Source organism: Microtus pennsylvanicus, chromosome 16, assembly GCF_037038515.1.
Source record: "Microtus pennsylvanicus isolate mMicPen1 chromosome 16, mMicPen1.hap1, whole genome shotgun sequence".
Taxonomy (NCBI): domain Eukaryota; kingdom Metazoa; phylum Chordata; class Mammalia; order Rodentia; family Cricetidae; genus Microtus; species Microtus pennsylvanicus.
The window spans coordinates 23,347,020-23,369,578 of record NC_134594.1 but is presented as its reverse complement, the minus strand read 5'-3'; the positions used below and the strand labels follow the sequence as shown (position 1 = coordinate 23,369,578).

Below are 22,559 nucleotides of genomic sequence, written 5' to 3'. Positions count from 1 at the left end.
CACAGTCGCATGGATGAGGGGTTATTGACAGGAACGTGGTCAATTTACTAGTGGCTCTCACACTGAGGACAAGGTTTTCTCTCTCCTAGCAATCTATTTGTTGTCTAGATATCCTCAGGGGAGGGGCGAAGAGGCAAGGCAGTTGAGACCCTGACCCTCTCCAGGACAGACACATTAGTGGGCCCAGCCTCAGTCTTACGCAGGTCTCGTGGCGGGTAATTATAGGTACTGAGGGTTCAAGAGGCAATCGCCTCATGCCTAGAGGTCGGTGTTCTGTAATCCTATGCCAACCCAGTCAGGCAAAACTGATTATGTTCCTCCTTCAGAGTTCATCTCTATGAGAGAAACTCACAGGCTGGGTCTGCATGAGTTAATTCAACTCTTCATGATAGTGGTGCTAATAAGTATGCCATATGCGAAGTCAGAAGCTCCGTGTACCAATAAGGAGTAGAATTCTATAGTGGCAGACAGAGGAGAATGGTTGGCGTGCTACACTCTGTGATATCCCTCCTTGCTAACCGATCCCAGCTGATGTGAGGCTGGCTTGTCAGTTCTCTCCTTTTACGTCCTCCTGACTCTCCTATACAAACCATGTTCTGGGAGAAGCTGACTTTGCAGCTTAGTCCCAATTTTGAGTCAGGTTTTGAAATGAGCCGCCTTCTCTGCTAATGACTCCAAGAACAGCCCAAGGTCCATTTGTGTGGATCAGAGAGTCTCCCATGTCCAAGTTATGCAGATGAGATGGTGTTTTGAAAGGAACCCACAGGGAGGTAGGAGCTCATTAGCAATTACTGGAGGTCCCGTGGCCTTTTCTTCAGCTAGTTTCTCACAGATGAAGGAAGGATGGGGGACATAACTATTAAACGACATTGTGCTTAGGTTACGTCTGTGTATGGCCTACAGCTTGCTCTTTGTAAAGGTAACTCTAAAAGAGAAGGCAGAAATCAAACCCTCTTGATGATACTTGGGAGAAATTCATGCAGAAAAACTTAGAGACAGGACAACTACGCTCAAATTAATGGAGCAGAAAGTCTTCCATAGAACAAAGGAAATGGACGTTTCTGAGAATCTCTTATGATACCAGAGCTTGGATAGTACGTGGAACCACCTACGCATACACAGCCATAAACTTCTCTTGAACAGACCATGAGTTACTTAGTTTCAATATTTAGTAGGGGGAAGTTAATGGGAACACACAGTTGATGGATTTCAGGATATCTGCTTCCTGCAAAACTCATTTACAGTCAACATTCCCAAGCAAAGATAGATACACCGCGTACCTGGGCTCACGCGGGAACTTCTTATGGCCTTTAAGAGTTGTTTTGAAATTACATATTGGAGGTGAAATATACTATATACTTGCGCTGTCTGTTTTAGAACCTGCTTCTGCCACCACGAGAAGTTTGTGTAAGCACTTGTGAGGGAGAAATACAGCTCTCACCCAGAACCCTACCATTGCACTCTGAAGGAAACACCCCACGTCCCGCTAGTCGCAAATCACTTGTATGGATCTGTGCATCAGATCCTTCGCAATTACACAGCTGCGGCAGATGACACCGCCACCCCTCCAGGGATGCTCAAATGCAGGGTTACACTGCAAACAGACTCACCACAGGGATGCAACTACCCTGCACTTGGAGATTTATGGCGCATGGCCTAAGTTGCAGAAATCCTGACGACTTTTGAATATTTTGGATAGTGATTGTTTTGTCTGTAATTTGGAACTGTGGTACCTCAAGGTTAATCCAATGACAGCACCGGGTGTCATTTTCACTTTTTTGTTTCTCTGTGGTTTAACGGCGTAGATTAGAGAGTGCTGGATTCTAAGGAGGGGTGTCTCCTGCTGATTTTGTGCCTGGAAACAAGCTCCCTTTCTGTACACACGACTCGTGCACCTGTTATTGATCCCCCGGGAGGTCTTTTGTCCTTTCGATAGTAGCACAATAACTAGGACTAACCTAGAGAGCAGATCCTTGGCCCATGTGCCTGGTTGGCTGCTTGCCACGTTAGCAAAGAACGTGATATTCCCAACACTCCTAGTCCCTCAAAGAATGATAGGATCCTTATCTTTTGGAATGCCATCGTCTGTTTTGTTGACCTTTAAAAACATCTGGTAGAGCCTAGTGAATGTAAAACACTGTTCTGGTTGTTATCCATCTCTGCAAATGCTGTGTTAGACTCTTAGAGACCTTAACGCAGAATTAAAATAGTCTCTTTTTTAAAAATCTATTTTCAAATGCAATTTTGGACCGTAAGTAAGAACATACAACTTTTTATTGCCCTCAAGGTAGAATGTGAACAATGTCTTATGTTCTCTTCTCTACCTCGTCTCTCATTTGAAAACTCTGGAGACGCTGTAGAAAGCTCCGTTCTCTTTTAAGGCTGCGAGCCAAAATCCTTCACATCCATGTTTCATGACTGTTGGGCCAAGCTAGTTCGGGAGATATTATCTCCATCATTTGAAGTTCTGAATATTATATGTAGGTTACAGAGAAAGCCACGAGGGCAAATCATATTTCTTCATCATGAGAACTTAGAACTTATTCTTTTCGGCATTTCCTAGTGTAGGGAATTAAATCGGAAGTTATTTACTTACTATAAATAAGGGAAGGATAAGAGCTAACATTTACATGGCATTTCCCAAACATTAATTAATTCACCAGCAAAATAAATATATCTTGTGACAGAAAGCTGCCTACATTATATAACTAAATTATTTATTGCTTGAGCACTGTTAGTTGACTGATGAGTAGGTAGGCAAGGAAGAATGAGACTGTGTCGCAAAATGCTCTTTGCCTTCAAATTTATATGGAGGGAATTTGACAGACTCCTCTCTCCCTAGGAAACACACCTCATAGTTTAGAGTACTGGAGTTATGGCCTAACCAACTTGTACCTGCTATTTAAAATTTAGATTCTAAATAAGCTGCAAACGCTAGATATCATCACAGACCCCAGCTGCAGCAGAGCCGTGGACCCAGACATGGCCCACAGCAGCAGCAGCAGCAGCTCAGGCCTGGATATCACCATGGACCCAGTGGTAGCTCAGGCCACTCAGATCAGTATGGCCCTAGGGCCAGCCTGGCTGTTCGAATACCAACATAGTCTCAGGTGGCTGACCAGACTCCTGGCATCTGCAGAGCTCTCTATGGTAACGGGAGCCATGGCTACTCCGCCCCCCAGACTCTGGCCATTACAAAACCATGGACCCGACTCTAAGCAGTGGCCTGGGGCCTGCATGTCTCCATGGCCCCAGGTGGGAGCAGTGACCACCCAGATCAGCATGGCCTGAGCAGGGGCTGCCTTTCTTTCTGGAAGCTACAGGGAAAAGACTTATATGATGTCCCTGACTTCGAGTGCTGCCCAGCTCCCTCAAGTTCCTGGCTCTCTTATGCTTTCAAAACAGCAGTGGCCATCAAGGCACTCAGAATTTTGGCTCTTCTGAGCCTATCTTTTACATTTGAAGAGCGCTGTGATCCCATCAAGCAAGCTCATTTGCATAATCCAAGGTACTCTCTCTATTTCTAGGGCCGCTAATTAGCAACCCAGTTCTGTGTGATACCTTAATACTATTTCTGGTGTTACCAAACATTTAGTTTCCAGAATTAAAATGCAGGCATCTTTGAGGGACTTTTATTCTGCCTACTACAGGGGGCAGAATAAAGGGCCAGTACAGGCTCTTACTTGACAGGTGTAAGCATCCAATTTGTCACCAAACTTTGTTAACGTATTACATATCTCCTGAGCATCCTTTTCTGGCATCCTTTGCCGTGAATCAGCTCAGGGTCCTATCATCATTCATTGTGACAACTGCATTACATCCCGGCAGTTGCTTGTGTTTAAAGTTTTGGCACTTAGTCCCTCTCTGATTCCCACTGAAATACCAGGGGAGGTTCCTAAAATACAAGTCTGCTTGTGTCTTTCTTCTCACTCCATGGCTGCCTGTCCTTCACAGCAGGGATTGCCATCTTAATAAGGACAATGAGTAGCAGTTTTTTCTTGTTGTCGTTTGTTTGTTTTTTGCTGTGTTGTTGTTGAATCCTACACATTTTCACTTACTCCCCCAAGGTGGTAAGAGTCTACCGCTCAAGGGATCGCAGGTTCCTATCTCTCATTCAGCATTTGAAAGTCAATTGCATCTGTATCCAATACACACAGTTCTGGGATTTGGAGGGACTGTTTTGTCCCCCATAATGTTTTAACACTGTGAACTTAGGTGAAAAATAGAAGGAAATTACAGCAGTCCACTGACCTTTTCCCATGTGTGTGTGTGTGTGTGTGTGTGTGTGTGTGTGTGTGTGTTTGTGGTGTGTGGAGACCAGAGGTCAGCCACAGGTGCCACTCTTTAGGAGCCATCAGCTTGTTTTGTGTGATCAGGTCTCTTGTGGGTCCTTAACCTCGCTAAACGAGATAGTCTCCCTGGCTAGTGAGCCCAGGAATCCTCCTTTCTCCACTCTCCTGTGCTTGTTTTAAAGGTCCACTTCACCATGCTCAGCTTTTCTGGTGGATGCTGGAGATTGAACTCAAATCCTCAGCCTTGTGTAGCAAACATTTTACCAACTGAGCTATCTCTCAGCCCCCACTGACCTTTCTAACTAATTTTAAACAAATGTCACAGGATAATTAAATAAAGCCGAAGAGAATTACCCAAACCAGGAATCTGTACATGTCAATTGGAACTACCTTTCCCTCATCCATATGCAGAACATGTGTATTAAACTATATCTTAGATGTTGGTTGGGTTTATCTAGCTGTGTTATAGGTAAAATGCTAATTTCTCTCAAATTATAGTTATCCCCTTTTCATAGCTAAGGGCCATTGGAGGGGTGCTGGCAAATAGGACATTCATGTGACCAACATTTCAAATTTAAACCACGCTCTTCATGCTTCAAGTTGGGGTCTGTGGTTTCTAAATGTTTTAATTGTAGTGACAAAGAGATACTATCATTTTGGCTATTTTTTTTGGTTAATATAACCAATGTTTGATTTCCTGTTTTCATCACTTGACTGAAATCAAATTCTTCGCTTTCTGAAAGTATGGAACTATGGGTGTCTTCAAACTCTCAACCCTTGCTTGGGCTTCTACCTGAATTTTTTTCAATTAAGGTGACATTCACTGACTCTAAGAATGCTTGCATGGTGTAAATAGCTCTATGCTTGGGTAAGTTTTTTTTAAAAATATTTTTATTGATTGGGACTTCACATCCTGCACCCCATCACACTCATTTCCCAGTGTCTGTGCCCTGTAAACAGAGACTGTGCTTTTGTTTTCCTGGCCACCTTGACCTGACACCTTGACACAGAAACTATATTAATTATAATATGTTTGGCCAATGGCTCAGACATTATTTCTAACCAGCTCTTATGTCTTAAATTAACTTATATCTATAATTCTATGTACTGCTACAAGGTTGTGGCTTACCAGTGATGTTCAGGTATTTTTCATCTTTAGCAGCTAAAAGGCATCTCTTTGGCTCTGGCTACTCCTTTTCTGTATCTCTGTTTGGATTTCCTGCCTGGCTTTACTCTGCTGAGCTATTGGCCAAAGCATCTTTATTTATCAACCAATGAAAGCAACACATATACAGAAGGCAGGTTTTAACTTTAACATAGTAAAATTACATATACAGAGCAGTTGTCAAGCGAGAATTATAGTTACAAATTTTAGTCTATATGCGTCTGACAAAGTTAAAGAAAATACTCTATCACTTCTCTTATCTTTGTGAGTCTAAGGTTTTGTATCTAATTTATCTTTTATTATAACTAAGGAAAACTATAATTATAACTATCTGTCTTCAACTCCATCAAAGACCCCAGAAGGATATAATATCACTTAAGTAAACAGGAAGTTCATTGTAAGCAACTTACAAATTTCTAGAAATGACAAGAGTCATCTCACTGCCTGGACACTCACCCAAAGTTCTTTTGAAACACTGGTACATCCAGGCCTATAACATCTGGCAGACTTTTCAGTGAAGCAGGAAATTTGAAGATCTCGTCTGCCTTGTACTAGCAAAGTTTGTCAGTTGCTTTCTTCTGTATCATGAAGAATGTCTGGCAGTTTCTTCTCTGAAACAAAAACACTGAGGAACCATGCCATCTTTTGGAAAGTTCAGCAGCAGTCACTTTTCTGAGGGTCCTACATGTCTATATTTTACATCATCCCATCAATCAATCTAGACAAGAGCAGTTTTCTTGCCCAAACGGCTAGCCTAATCAAACTGAAGGCAAATTCGATTACGAGGTTCTTCAATGCCCATCAACCACTCTGAAGTAATTGGTGCTGCCAGAAGAAGACAAGTCTCACAGAAAAGAAAAGTCTAAGTTCTTGAAACCTTCTCAGTGCCATATTCTGCAGGTTTTTTGAGGTATTGGAGATTATCTATCTAACTGAAATAGATCCCTGTATATCTAGAAAACCTAACTAACGTGACTATGAGTTTGACTATTAAAATTGACTATTAATCTGTAATTTTTCATTATTCATTACATTTTGATATAAGCTGTATGTTTATAATACCTTAAACAGGAGTAGGAATATACATATAACAAAAATGAAGTTAAATTTGTACCAATAAACCAAAGTCCTTACCAATGTATTTATTTCAATATCATATCCTTCTTTTTTGTCTTTTTTATTTTTTTAATTATTTTTTTTATTGATTTTTATTGAGTTCTACATTTTTCTATGCTCCCATCCCTGCCTCTCCCCTCCCCTTTAACCCTTCCTCAAGATCCCCATGCTCCCAATTTACTCAGGAGATCTTGTCTTTATCTACTTCCCAGGTAGATTAGATCTATGTATGTCTCTCTTAGGGTGCTCATTGTTGTCTAGGTTCTCTGGGATTGTGATTTGTGTGCTGTTTTCTTTGCTTTATGTGTAAAAACCACTTATGAGTGAGTACATGTGGTAATCGTCTTTCTGTGTCTGGGTTACCTCACTCAAAATGATGTTTTCTAGCTCCATCCATTTGCCTGCAAATTTTAAGATACTGTTATTTTTTTCTGCTTTGTAGTATTCCATTGTGTAAATGTGCCACAGTTTCCTCATCCATTTTTTGGATATATATATATATATATATATATATATATATATATATATATATGCTGGTTTATCTTAGCACCCCATACAATCTAATGTCTCTCATTAGTTAGCTCATTCACAGTCAAAAAATTCAAAGAAAACACAATAATATACATAATTCAGATTCTTTGTATATTTTCCATCATTACTGGCTTTTTTTATTCTATTTTTTATTTTTATTTTTAAATTTTTGGATTTTTTTGAGACAAGGTTTCTCTGTGTATCTTTGGTTGTCCTGGATCTCACTCTGAAGACCAGGCTCAACTTGGACTCACAGAAATCTTCCTGACTCTTCTTCCCAAATGCTGGGATTAAAAATGTGCACCACTACACCTGGCTACTCTATTTCTTTAAGGACTTTCTCTTCCTTTTTCTTTTCTCTCCTAAGCCTACATACATTTTTAAGGACACTGTAAACAATTTAGACGTCTCTGTTTCTTTTTAATTTCCATCTTAATCTCTTTTTTACTGTTCACCTCTGTCTTTTTCTGAGCACATAATTCTTTAATCTGCTAAGCAGCATGGCTAGGATTTAAACTGCAGCTTTCGCAGCTGGCACCTGCAATCACTGATACCTCTGCTCTTCACAGTCAGTGGGACCACAGATCATAGGCTTCCACCTGTCTTGTGGTGGCAGCACAGACCATGAACAGAGCCCTCTGCTGCAGTAGGACCGCAGACCCAGGCAAAGCCCTTGGAAGCAGCCCAGATCATGAACATCAACTTGCCCTCAGATGGCAGCACAGACCACTCAGGCCAAACTGGCTTCAGGGGTCAGCCCGGACCATGTCCATCCCCATGGCTTTTGGTGGCAACACAGGTCACAGACATCAACACAGACCCTGACTACAGCAGGCCCCTGGCCCCAGAAATAGTTCTTGGGGGCAGTGAGGACCAGGTTGATGGAAATCACCATGGGCTCAGATAGTACTGCAGGTCATTCCCATCAACCTGGTCCTCACTGCTGTTGAGTCTCCACTTCTGCCTCTCTCGACAGTGGAATGACCGCTCACTCTGCTTCTCTCCCAGCTCTCCACCACACACTTGCTCATTGCAGTGGTGATACAAAGTGGTGCAGCCTGCTTGAAGAGGCTTTTAAAGTGTTAGTCTGCAGAGCAAAACAACCTTTGGAGTTAGAGTAATTTTAAGAAATCAAAATTGAAATATGAAATGGAAATCAAGACTCTCTTCTTGGAATTCCTTGTCATGTGATGCTATGGTTAATATAAATGTGTATTCAACATTGTCCTTAGCATCTATGCCACATATGGGCAGATTTTGCACCAAGAAAAATTTGTGCCTTTATTTATTATTATTATAAAAAGGTAGAGAAAAATGAAAAATATGATAACATTGCTTAACTTGCTCAGGTGTCTATATATGCCCAGTCCTCAAGCTGCCCACGAATGCCTCATCCTAAGCTACATTGTACATTTGTGGAAAATGATTTGCCTCCAGACTGTTCTGATGCTAAGTAGAAGAGCAGAACATGGTTCAATGGTCATAGCAGACAGAAAGTGGAACCCAGCCGTGCTCCACAGAGCTATATGCCCAAGGCCAACCAAGGACTGGGTAGTAAAGGGCTCCTGGCAGCAGGCTGTTGTCTAGGGAGCTGGATTGGATTTTCTGGACTAGGTCAGGAGGGAAAACTGCAGTAAAAAGTATCTTTTGCTGCAATGTTTTACCAAGAAACAGATTCCAACCGTGAACTTTGAGTAAAATCCATTTCATTGACTGAATAAAAAAATGCTAAGATGCAGTGGGAGAAAAGGTCTTCCAGGAGGCCAAGGTCAATCCAGCTAAAGGAAGATGATTTAGCAGAATTGGTCAGTGGGGCTATACAGCTTCTCACCTGAGCCTGGGAAATACCTGGTGCTACCCTCCTTTTTGGATCTTGCTTTTCTTGGTGGCTGACAATTTTGAGACCTGTTAGGACAGGATCTTGTAATTGTCATAAGAGCTCCAACTTTCTGTCTTCCATCACAGAGAAAGGTCCTTAACCTGTGCAGTGGTCTTGAATGAGCTCCTATAGGCTCGTCGGTTTGCATGCTTAGTCTGCTTTCAAGGAAGGATTAGGAGGTGTGTCCTTGTTGAAGGAGGCAAGTCCTTATGGAAGTAGGTGTGTCCTTGTAAGAGTGGGTGTGGCTTTTTTTTGGAGGAGTTGTGCCTCTGGGGTGGGCTTTCAGGAAGATATTTGTATCTGAAAGATGAACCAATGGTGGCATCTAAAATTTAAATGCTACCCAGACCTGGAGTCTTCGCTCAGGTGTTTAAATAAGCTCAACACTAGGCTAGAGTTTGTCTTTGAGTTCATAACCCTCTTTTGTATCAATCTAACTAGACATCTAACAGCTTGAGCATATAGTACACCAGCCTTGGAGTGGTACCCCTTTGCTTGCTTCCTTCCTCTCTCTCTCTCTCTCTCTCTCTCTCTCTCTCTCTCTCTCTCTCTCTCTCTCTCTCTATCTTCTTTGCCTCTTCTCTTCCTCTCTTCCATTTCTTGTACTCTCTGTTTATTTTTTTATTTGACAAGGTCTTGCTATGTGACCCAGGCTGGCCTTGATCTTGACTTCCCAGTCTCCTGAGACCTAGGGTGACAAGTACATACGACTCTAATTGGTTCAGTTCAATTCTTTCCACAGGCATATAGCTGATTTCAACCATGTTTGTCATGCAGTATTTCATATAACTTCTTGTGTCAACCATTGCTGTGGTCCTCACTATCTGTGGTTTGTTGCAAAACCCACCATTGTTTGAAAGGGCTCTTTGACTAATTCAGCTGAGTGTTGAGGGGCTTCTGGAAGATCAATAAATCAGTATAATAGCTTTCTATCTTGGGAAAAATCTCATGCCTGCTTAATAATAATGTGCAGAGGCCATCATGTTGGGTCTCAGACTGAAATTCTATAGATCTCTGCTTTCAATAGAAGAGGCTAAATTAAGCTAACTCTGTGAGCTTGTCAGCCCATGATTCTACATGACTGAATCTTCTATTCTGTGTCCCCAAGGAGAAGAAATGCTGGTAGGGATCTGCTGGGAACGCCAGATGATTAACTCAAGTCTCAGGTTTTACAGCATTCTTCCCCTTATCTGTTCTTTCGACAATTTTATTGTGCATTTTCATTGTGTTTGGTACTGTGCTACATGAGGCGACTTTCCTGCAGGTATGTACGATGTGCAAGCCTATCTTTCTCACACTCCCAACTTCTCTTTTCTCATTTCCCTTTATTCCCATCAGACTCTTTAGGTCCCCAAGACAGGTTTACTTCTATTTTCATATCACATATACATATCTCACTTTATGCATTGATTAAGAGACATCTAGGAACCACAGGTACAATATTTGATTTGAGAACACACACACAAAAATATTCGCTTTTCTGGGCTTGGCTTAATTCACTGAGCATGGTTGTTACTAGTTGCTTGCATTTCCTGCAAGCTATATGAGATTACTCTTACTGAGTGAGTAATGGTCTACTGGGTACTGCATTTTCTTTGTCATTCTTCTGTTGTTAGGCACAACGGCTGGTTACATAATTTCATTGCCCTAAAGTGATATGTTGACTTGGAGTCTTTTGGGTAAATACGAAAGACTTACCCAGCATCATCATGTGATAGACCTATTTTTAGTTGTATGAGAAAACTGCACACTGATTTTCAAAGTGGTTTGGGCAGTTTTCTGTCTCATCAGCACTGCGTAAGGGCTCACCTTTATCCACACCGCTTTCATCCTTTGTTGTTATTTATTTTCTCAATGACGGCCATGAGGGTGCGGTGGAATCTCAAAGAAGTTCTGAGTTGCATTTCTCTGATTGTGCTCTTTCTCTACATGGTACCTAGGAAGTGGTCCTTATAAAAATCATACTGCTTCTATACTTTCAGTAGACTAATGTATAAACATGTTTATGTGATATGTGATAAATACATATATGTATATATATAATATAGTATACTAATTCATATATAATAATATGAGCATATTATAAAACACGTGTTTGACTTACTTTATTCTTGTGCTCACAGGTAAACATGGTAGTCCATAGACTCCAGGTTCAAATCCAGGTAAAGCGAGTAGTTGGTGTGTACTTTAGTTCATTATGTTCCCCATCTTTATAGAAACTTTATAAATACGTAGTAAATACAAGGTCATGAAATAAGGCTGACAGCGGCTGGAACAATTCTCTTTGGCTAACCCAGGTTCATTCTCATCCACCAGCTGTGACACAGAGTGTCACAGACACTCACAGAGAGGCTGTATTAGCTGCTTTTGTCACCACGGTGACCAAATACTTTACATACAAATGCAACTTCAGGGAGAGACAATTTATTTTGGCTGACAGTTCAAGCTATAGTCTTTTGGGACAGAGAAGGCTTGGCAGTGGGGAACGGTATCAGTGATGACAGAAGTGGGGAGCAGCTGCTCTTTTCATCTGTCACCCACAAAACCGCAGAGAGAACCCAGGTGGTGAGGAGGGTGGAATCTAACTCTCAGAACCCAACCCCTAGTGAGCCACTTCCTCCCTAAAGATTCTACAAAGCTCCCCCAAATGGTACAATTAGCTCCTGCTCATACACGTGTTCCCTTTACACAAAAAACGTAGACCTGACTTTTGCTCTCAGCAGACACTGATGGAGCAGAACCTCTCCTGTTGGCTGCCTTTCCTATTTCAGAGACCTGCACTTCCAGATACACAGGCTATGGAGTCTGGGTTTGGAAAATGACCGAAGCTGGAGCTTGACAGGAGAGAGGTTCCTGTCTGGTTACAGTCCAATGGTCTGGTAACTGTAGAGCATGCTGGTAAACACAAAGGTACACACCGACATTTGGTATGTTCCCCAGTAGCCGGACCCCGCCTTTAGACACGGTATAGAAGTCCCATATGTTTTACATTGTACACTAAAACGTATGTTTAATCAGGTTACTTGGAAAATGCGTAAGGGATTTTGGAGTCAATGTGAGATTGTTTCCCCACGTTTGTCCACCTTTTACCTCCTGTTTCCTTTTTTTTTTTATAATGACAGTGGTTATGCAACACAAAATATGTGGCAATGTCTTCAGTTTATCTATATTTTAGGCTCCAGGTCCTCTTCTATCCTTGTTAACAGGGGTGCAAACCTCTCCTTGCATACAACACATCTTTTGTCTGTGATTTGTCTTAAGATAGCTCATGATGTTTCTGAGTCAAACATTATCAAAACCATAAACCATGTGATCTTGGTTGACAAAAATCTTCAAGGGTCTCTGTTTTCATATTGGAAACAATTTAGACAAAAATGGTAGTTAAGTATACTTTTTAAATTAAGCACAAGCTCAATTATGAAGAATAACAATCTAAGCATTTATTTACTCATATAAAAGGCCATGTTCACATTCCTGTGAAGTTTCTTGCTTTTAAGTTCAGGAAAGTGGCATGGGCAAACCTCTTATATGCTGCCCTAAAGTGGACATAAATGAATGTGATACATCCTCCAGTATACCAGGACTAGATCCCAAACTCCTGATACTGGATTTCATGCTTGAAATGTGGTTATTTCCCTAGCGAATACTGTCAGCTTTGGGGTATTGCAATAGCTAGTGGCGATTTAGTAGACTACCCTATTTCACATGACCTGCAAGTTACAACTGCTAAGATTTCTAGCCAGCAAAGCTTATCAGTGCTGAGCCACTTGGTTATTATGGCCTTGTTGGAGGGATTGGGCCTTAATCTTGTCCTTATAGTTTTGCTGTGCTGACTTGGAAAAAATTATTCCAGCTTTTCACATTCCAATTTCTTTATTTCAAAAATTAGGAAAAAATACTCACCTTTTCTGGGTATTTTTATATGCATTTATACATTTAAAACACTTAGTAGAGAAACTGATTAATTATTTCTTCCAAACGGAAAATAGAATAGAAATAAAAACCATGATTATGAGTGAGTGTACCATCATTTCCTTCATCTCTGGTGCTAAAGAGGTTATAATATCTTTACTCTAGTGACAATAAATGTGACACACACACATACAGAGGGAGAAAATGAGAGAGGAAGAAAGATGGGGGAGAGAGAGAGGAAGAGGGAGAGGGAAAGGGAAAGAGAGAGAGAGAGAGAGAGAGAGAGAGAGAGAGAGAGAGAGAGAAATTCTCTACATTGAAATTATTTCTCTATTCCTTTCTAGCCAAAACAGAAGCTAGTTGAAATAACTGCAGTACCCTATTAGATAAATCCTTTAAATGCTATAACAACCTGTAGTTTCTTAATTGTAAAGAATATTTCTGTAATATTTCTGGTTGAGAGATTATTGACATTTGATATTCTTTGGTCGGAAGCTTTTCCCCAGTTGCTTATGACAACTGGAATCCATGCAGCTTGCGTATGTTATGAAATACCCACCAGGCACTCCATTTCTTCTTGTGTTTACACATGTATGTCCGTGGTTCTAGAGACTTGCTTCACCTTGTTCTTTTATTTCAAAGGCTGTTCATAGAACATAGGGTATCTATTATGGGCACCGCATGTATACAACAGGCTACAGTTTGCGGACAATCTTGTATTTTCTAGATGTCTACATTCTGAGTTAGCATTCATGCCCTGGTACCCTGGAGTATGCTCATTTCCATGACACAGAGCTACAACTGATGCATTCCAACCACTTGGTAGCATTTAGGAGCCCAAGTTAAACACACGAAGTATCATCTAAAGCAGTCATGGTACCGAGGGATTACCTTTTCTTATGTTACTTCTTAAGTTTTCAAATGGAAGGAACTGACTGACGGTTTGAAGTTGGGAAAAAAGAAGAAAGAATGCCTAGGGGGGAAATATATTCAGACCTTCTGAACCCAAATGTGGAGACCGCAATAGTAAGATGATTTCCCTTTCTGAATTCGCAATATTTTCTTCTGAGCTGCTGGTATCGCGGCACTGGATTAAATTGAAATCCTCACTTGAAGTGAAGAAAGAGGTGGAGGACCGAGTGCAGTCAGCTGCACGCCGTCTCAGGCAGAGTCTGGCCCCGAAAGCACTTCCTGCTGCCTTGACAATCTCTCTGTCTCTCTGACTACGGAAATAATGACTTCGGTAGAGCCGCTATTCTTCCTGTTCTATGCTGTGGTCTTTCTCCCTGTCCGTGTTTTTTTTTTCCTTAATTAGGATGATCTGCCATTTCCCACTACGGCGAGTTATGTAAAAGCCATGATTCTCTGGGTTGCTAGGTGGCAAGCGAAATGATCAGTGAGACCTGCTTCTGGCAGGAAAGCGAAATCATTTTTTTATGTTAAATAAAATAACTGCAGGATTCTACCCATAGCCCAGATCTGACTGGGGAATGATAAAAGATGAAGTCAGAGGGTGGAACTCTTTGATCAAATGGATTGCCTTTAGACAAAGCTTGTAAGAAAGAACCCCAGTGCCAAAGCCACACAGCTGTAAACCCAAATGCGGTATATATTTAAAAAAGGGCCACTTATAGGAGTGGAGATTAACAAAGCAAAGTCTCATTAGGGGCCCGGGCAGGAAGCTCCGTAAGGACAGCTTTGTTTTCCTGTCCATCGGCCTGAGCCAGGATGGAAATGCACTTGAGGCAAATATGATGCTGTGTGTGCTGTGCTTGTCCAAGTAAGTATTCCAAGGGACCCACATGCCTTTTCAAAATGTTCTTGCGTGCTAACCAGGGCATGCTGATGGGGTGGGCCAAAGGTCTGACCTCTTCATATGTCTTCATATTTGCTTCAAGACTCAGCTTCAGCTCCCAGTAGTTTCTGGGAGAGCTGAGTATGGACGGAATGAGCCGGAGAACTGTGGGAGGCTGGGCAAATAGGGGACAGTCTAGAGAATTCTGTACCGTGATTCATTTCTCTCAAGTGAGGCTGATGCTCGCTCTCTGCAAATTGCCACAGTGCAGGAAACAGCGTGGTTGTGCCCTTGCAAAATGAATGAAGCCCCGCAGATGCATCAATCTTCAAAGGGCTTTCATTTTCTCTGCGTAACAAGTAGCGTTGCTAGGCTAAAATGATGGTCTCTTAGCCACACGAAGACCAGCCCTCTCTGAATGAAGGAATGAAGGCAGCATTTAAGGAATGTCAATGAAGTCTCATGATGTGTGCTTTTCTGTGTGGTTATTTTGCAAAACATGGGTTGAAATCAATGTAGCGAAGATATATGTGACCTGCGGAATGCAGATAACCCCGCTGGGTGTCATTGGGGACACCATCAAGGACATCCTTCCAGGGTTTAGCAGCAATTCGAAGAGATGATTTTGGCTGGAGTCATGTGTATGTCACTTTTCCTTTCCTACATTGACTTACAGGTATTGCAAGATGTTGATATCTCTCTGTGTGTCTCTCTCTGCCTCTGCCTGTCTGTCTGTCTGTCTGTCTCTCTCTCTCTCTCTCTCTCTCTCTCTCTCTCTCTCTCTCTCACACACACACACACACACACACACACACACACACACGAGCCATTGAGGAAGTCTATGGTGACCTTAATCTACACCGACTTCCTTCCAGTTGACAATACTAAACAATCACATGTGTATGTGGTAGAGAAAAGCCATGGCATAATTATTAGCCTCAGGTGAGTATAGGGCCATCCCTCACATTCTTGCTCTGCAGGGCTGACTAAAAAAATGGTGGAAGGTGGTTTCAGCCCTTGGAAAAGGCACATCTGAGATGCCTGTGGTCTGTAATCATCTGGGGGCCGACAGTTGCTGAACAGCATCCCTAACAATACCTGACGCATGTCTTAACACTTTACTCGGGCAGAAAGCAAACTACATTACGACCATCACAGGGGCCAGAGCTCACTGCCAACTTCTGATTCATCACTCCCCAGAGTTAGAGGGAGAGTGTTCCAGAACTCCATCTAAGGACACCCTCATAAACTCACGAAATGTCTTACTTACAGTTATAATCACTGCTGTTTAGATGATGGGGTTCCGGGAAGGGAGGTGATGGGGAGTCTTAGAGCCGTGAACAAATTCTGAGCTGTTCAGAAAAGTGTCCTGTAAATTAAAGATATAATTATCTGGATCACTGTGATCATCATTTCTCCCTCAACAAGTATGTAGATGTTTGGTTAGAAATCAAAAGAGTGTTGTGGAATGTGCTTCTCAGACCTGGGAGACATGTGGGCTCTGGAAAGCAATGTCTGCCTTCTGGCCAAGTCCCCAGGGCCTGTTGACTCATACACTTTCACAGGCAAGTGGTGACACTGTCCATTCCATTCCCCACCAGTGCTGTGCCCTGTATTTGGATCACATGACTGAGTGCAACTGTTATGGCTAATAAGGAATATACATTCAGGTCTAACGAACAGGACAGAGAAGTCTTCAGACAGAAAAGTTCTTTCTGTTTTTTCATGGGATTGTATATTGAATGAAAGGAGAATATCTCATACAGAAGACTATTGTGATACAGCTTAAAATGACCAGGGCAAAGCCTTAATAAGTATGTTCTAATACTCAGACATATTTGAACTGTATCTTCAATAATGTAGGAGCTGCTGTCAAAGGGAACACCGCTAGGGGAGATGCACAAACATTGATGACTGAGAGAAAAGCTAGAAAAAGAAAACCTCCAGTGGAGGTTGAGTTGAAGAGGGTGGTAGAGGCCAGAATATCTGTTGATATGATATGGCGTGCCTTGTAAAATGTTAACTAGACCATCCATCTTCCTTATAGGAGGGCACCTAAGTTGCTCACTTATGCCACGTGGGCCTGTGTGTGTACATACAGGCTCAGCCAGAGAAACAATGAGTTCTGAGCCCAAATTTACTGAGCGAGATCAGCAAATGCACATGTGGGTAACTCAGGAGTGAGAAGACTTGGGAAGAGGTAATCTAAAATCTAAAATACATTTCTTTACAAAAAAAAAAAACTAAAGAAACTTTCAACTAGAGCAAATTTCCAGGAAGAAAGCAAGACCCTAATTATGTTTTATAGTATCTGGCCCCAAGAAAGAAGACACGCAAATGCAGTTGGATGAAAGAGCCCAAAGGAAAGGAAGAAGACAATGAAATTTTGTTAATAGTGTCTATTATCGTCACTAGCATTTAATAATCTTAAAGAAAGCAATGCTATGTCCACATTTCTTACCTTTTCCAGTCCTATCACTGTCATATTTTCTAAGCTTCGTGGTACTTGCAGCCTTGGCTTATTTGAATTGAGAATACTTCTTTCATCCTGGTAGGGTTTTGTGTTACCCTTGAAATGGCAAGCTTTGTACTGTCATGACGGACCAGTTCAAACAAAAGGGAAGAGATCAAATAAATAATATCCAAAAAACATGTGGAGATATTTGCAGAATTGCATCATAGTCTCCTTTTTTGGTTTGTGAAGATGCAGGAAACATCTTTGCTCATCAGATGCATAGGGAGCCTGTGGACTATTAGATTTTAAGAGCTGAGAGGTCTTTGGGTGGCGTGGACCACATGGTGACTATTGCTGCTTGACACAGCTCCAGCGTTTCAACATTTGCGGACCACACTTCTCCAGGACCTCTTTACTTTTGTTTTTAGTGATTCTCAATATTAATGCCTTTTCCTTTGGGAAATTTTGTGTGGGCTTTGGTAAAGGATAAAAATATCTACAGCGGTAGCCTTTCTAAACAAAATAATTCTTTGGGAAAAAAACATCCCCACCACCATGGAACCAGGAATCCCATTGTGCTCTCCTAATTAAACCAGGAAGAGGAATGTTATGAACTAGACACGCTGATCCCAACGATAAAATGCCTACAATCTCGATTCCAGGGCCTGAGGCCGCTAAGGGCAAGAGTTCAGTTTTAAAATGTAGGGAAATTAGAATGGTGCAGTATAAGGGATAAAGATTAAGACATCAGGACCTTCCTTTTTGGGAGTGTTATGAGAGGAACAGGCTCATATAGTAAGACTAAGAAATTGTAATATAGTGTCTGCTGCCAGTAGAAGTTCATTCCCCAAGGTCAGGTATTTGGATAAGGGTCTCTATTCCCCTTGGGGCTTAAGGAAAGTTCCTGCTTGCTAAAAAGGGAGACGATCTTATTTCTACAAGTGGAACTTGTGACCCTTCTCTTAACAGGTGACTTGTGTTTATAATCAAGGTCAATGCTAAATTTCTCAATCCCTCAATCTCAAGCCACACCCCAGCTCATATGCCCCCTCTTGCATTTTTTTTTGTGCAACCATAGAGTATACAAAGTGTAGTCTCTTTTCAATTAAAGGCTGCAGACAGCTATCCCAGTTCTCAATTCACCTTCAGATTGTGTCTGCCTGCTCTCCCCAGTTGACTCCACACATCCTCTTTGGGACCTGAACCCCCACCAAAACAGCTCTCAGGCATTTAGGGATTATGGCTTTCTCAGTCTGTATTAGAGCATCTATTGGGGCCTGATTATCTGGACTCCAAATCTAGCCTGTTATTTTTTATGGCTATGAATCTTTATAAATTAGTTTTTAAATTGTTTTTAATGAGCTATACATTTTTTACACTTCCTTCCCTTAATTCCTTCTCTCCTTCTACCCTCTCCTGTGACCCCCCCCACTCCCCAATTTACTCAGAAGATCTTGTCTTTTTCACCTTCCTATGTAGATCCATGTCTTTCTTAGGGTTCTCTTTGTTGTCTAGTTTCTCTATGGTTGCGACCTCTAAGCTGGTTTTTCTTTGCTTTATGTCTAAAAGTCACTTATGAGTGAGCATATATTATATTTGTCTTTCTGGGTCTGGGTTATCTCGCTCAATATGTTTTTTTATTCCTAGATCCATCCATTTGCCTGTAAATTTCAATTTTTTTGTAGTTTTTTTCCCCCACTAGATAGTACACCATTGCATAAATGTACCACAGTTTCTTTATCTATTCTTTGGTTGAGGGGCATCTAGGTTGTTTCCAGGTTCTGGTTATTACAAATAACGTTGCTATGAACATAGTTGAGCACATGTCCTTGTGGTATGATTGAGTGTCTTTTGGGTATATGGCCAAGAGTGGTATCGCTGGGTTTTGAGGTAGATTGTTTCCTAACTTTCCGAGAAAATTAGAGAGCTGATTTCCAAAGCAGCTGTACCAGTTTCCACTTCCACAAGCCACGGAGCAGTGTTTCCTTTACCCTACACCTTCTCCAGTATAAACTGTCATCACCGTTTTTGATCTTGTCTACCCTGTTCTTAAACTTGAAGAGTAGAGGCTTCCCATTGCATTTTCTAAGCTTACCCGAGTGAGAAAGACTATTTAAGCTATGATGTGTTCAATAGTTATGTTTGTCTCTCTCCAGGGACCCAAATTCAAATAATGAGACATTATAAATTAGGGTGGTAATTTCAAAGTGGGTTTGTTCATACCAGTTATCATATGCCTCATGGTTTCAGGGAGACATGTCTATGGGACTTGGGAGAAACCTGCAATTACCAGCCTTACATTAAGTGAGAGGGATAAGAGAGGATCAAGTGAACACTCTGTGATGGCCAGTTTCCTATTTTCATAACACACACTGAAAGAGAGGTAAGGTGTGTGTTGGTTGACTCAGTTTTGGAGTTTTCATCCATGATTGTTGCAACCCATTTGCTTTGGTTTGCACTAGTACATCACAGGAGTGGAGCATAAAACAGAAAGATAGTCCCTCAGCTTCAAGTGTTCCCTTCTAGGGCATGTTCCAAGTCACCTATATTCCTCTACTTCCTAAAGATTTTACCACTAGAATAGCACCACCCTGGTGAGAAAAGCTTTATCATAAGAACATCTGGAGACAATGGGCAAAATTAAAAAAAAAACTATGGCAAACATGTAGCTCCAAAGGCTAGTAAAAAGCTATTAGAACTAATAGGTGTGTCATATTCAAAGATATAAAACCAACATACAAAACTCAGCATTTCTATATGCCAATCCTAAATCATCTGGAATTAAAATCAAGTAAGTAACCTCACCTACAACAGATATTATCTAGGAATAAGTTTCAAAGACATAAAAGATCTCTACAATGAAAACCATGAATGTGGGATATTGAAGAGGATACTAAAAAAATGATAAGTGAAAAAACATTCCATATTCATGGATTGAAAGTTTGGATATGTAAAATTTATAGTTAGATTTATTTATTGTTTGTATTCATATTGTATGCAGGCAAACATATACCATGGAACACATAAAAAAGTCAGAGGAGAACTTATAGGAGCCTGTTCTCTCTTTCTAACATGTGGATTTCTTGAATCAAACATAAGTAAAGATTGGTGGCAAAAATCTTTACCCATTGAATCAGCTCACTAACCCCAGACTCAGTATGTTTTAAATATTCTTATTATTCAAATTGATCTACATATTAAGTGCAATCCTTTCCAAAATGCTGATGACATTCTTCTAAGAACTGGGGAATTCCCCTAAAAATTGCACTAAGTCACAAAATTCTCAAATTATTAATGTAATTTTGAGCAAAAACATAACAATGCAAGAACTGCTATGTTCCTTGACTTCAGGATATAGTAAGAAGCTGTAGTCTTCAAAAGAACACAGTACTGTAAGAAAAAAAAAGAACAGAATTAAACAGTAAACAGAATAGTCTAGAAACAAAGTCACATGTCACCAGCCACTTTCTACTAAAACGTCAAAAGTACACATTAGAGGCAGAAGAGTCTTTTTGGTAAACACAGAAAGAAACTGACTCAAATTCTTACCATTCCAAAACACAGTCCCAATTAGATTATAGACATAAATATTAGATTGTAATCTATGACATTACTGGAAGAAAGCAGGAGAGATGCTGCAGAGGAACAGAATGGAAAAAGTCTTTTGGGGGTGGGGCAAGTTCATGAAAGTACAAGAAACAAAACAAAAACAGGAAAAATGACTTCAAACTAAAATATTGCTGCACAGACAAGGAAGGAATAATCGAAGTGAAGGGACAACTGATAGAATCTGATAAAACATTTCCAGTCTATGCATTTTTAAGGGATTAACACATTGGATATAAAAGAATTGCAGAAACTCAATAGCAAAAATCAGAACCCCAAAAACCTAACTAGACATTTCTCAAAAGAAAATATCACTAACTTCACTAACAATCAGGGAAACAAAAATCCAAACTACAATCCAATAAAAATGAATTAAGAGAAAGACTCACTATGACAAGCGCTAAAGGGAACTTTTTGCACTCACGGTTTAAATTATCAGTTGAACACAAAGTGCTCCCCAGAGCATCATTTATTTGGGTGCATGGGTCCAAGCCAGTGGTGCTGTTCTTAGCGGTTGTGGAAACTTAGGTTGTGAGGCTCTAGCTGGTAGAGTGAGTCACTGGGGTGGGCCTTGATTATCGCTGCTTCGTGGTCTGGCTACGGTCTACTCTCTGACTGCTGCTGTGAGCAGTAAGCCACGGTTGTTGTTATGCCTCCCCACCATGATGACCTGGGAGGCTGTGAAATTATGGGTTCAGATAAATCCCTTAGCATTCAATCTGTTTCTGTAAGGTGTTTTGTCACAGTAAAGAGAAAGGTAATTAAATAAATGGGAATCTATCAATTCTTCCCAACTTTAAAGACACAACTAATATATGATCCAGCAAATACAACCCATAGGCAATGAGATTAGCACACCACAGAGAAACGCACACTTCCTTGTTTATGGCAATATTGTTCAGAGGAGCTAGGCATTAGAAATCATCTTAATTATACATCAAATGATGAATGGAATTACAAACTGTGGAATATGTCTCAATAGAATTCTCTTCAACCAATGGCAGTTGGAGTCTTGTCACCTGTAACAACATGAATGGAAATGTTGGTCATTACACCAAGTGAACCGAGTCAGGCAGAGAGACACAAGCACTGCACGGTCTCACTCATACGTAGACTCTACAACATTCAGTCTTGTAGAAATTGAGAGTACATTTGTGGTTCCAGAGCTTGAGAAGCATGGAGCTGGGAGAAGACAGTATAAAGAAAAGTTGATTATCGAGTATGTAAATCAGGAGTAGAGGGGTTAGATAGTCTATAGTCTGGTGTGATACTGTGCAGGGGAATATCCAGAATATACCATGTACTTCAAACAGCTAGAAAGAATGTTACCATAAGGGAATGACATCTGAGGCTACAAAGATACTTAGCCCAATTTAAATAGCACATAATGTATACACATCTTGAAACATCAGGTGGTACCTAATGTAGTTTTAATGACTTTAGATATTAATTAAAATAAATGTAAAAAAAGAATAAATCCTGAACATGTGTTCATCATGATCTGGATGTCTGAAGATGTGATGGTGTCGTCTCTTCTTGGTAGTGGAGGGTGTGGCTCTGGTGGATGAGCTGTGCCTGCTTCAGGGATCAGCAACCACATACCCTCACCATTCTAGGGACTTAAATCCCAGTGGAGGAAACTGGCAGCAGGCTAGTTCCTAAAAAGCACCAATCAGAAGTTCTGCTCAGAGAGGGAGGCCAGGAGAATTCAGCAGCAACTCAGATCAGTCATGGGAGTTGCTAGAGAGGGGGCCTTGCTTTGGTTGACCCACACTTGGTGAGTGTTTAGAGGTACACTCCAAGGAACC

At 41.0% G+C, this 22,559-nt stretch overlaps 1 non-coding gene and 1 pseudogene across 1 annotated transcript; one reads left to right on the top strand and one right to left on the bottom strand.

Moving 5' to 3' along the window:
* LOC142836417 (forkhead box protein J1 pseudogene) overlaps positions 1 to 22,559 on the top strand; it is a 195,103-nt pseudogene that overhangs the window by 156,288 nt on the left and 16,256 nt on the right.
* On the bottom strand, positions 12,096 to 12,218 carry LOC142836688 (U6atac minor spliceosomal RNA). Its single transcript, XR_012908154.1, has one exon. It is a non-coding gene; the product is annotated as a U6atac minor spliceosomal RNA (small nuclear RNA).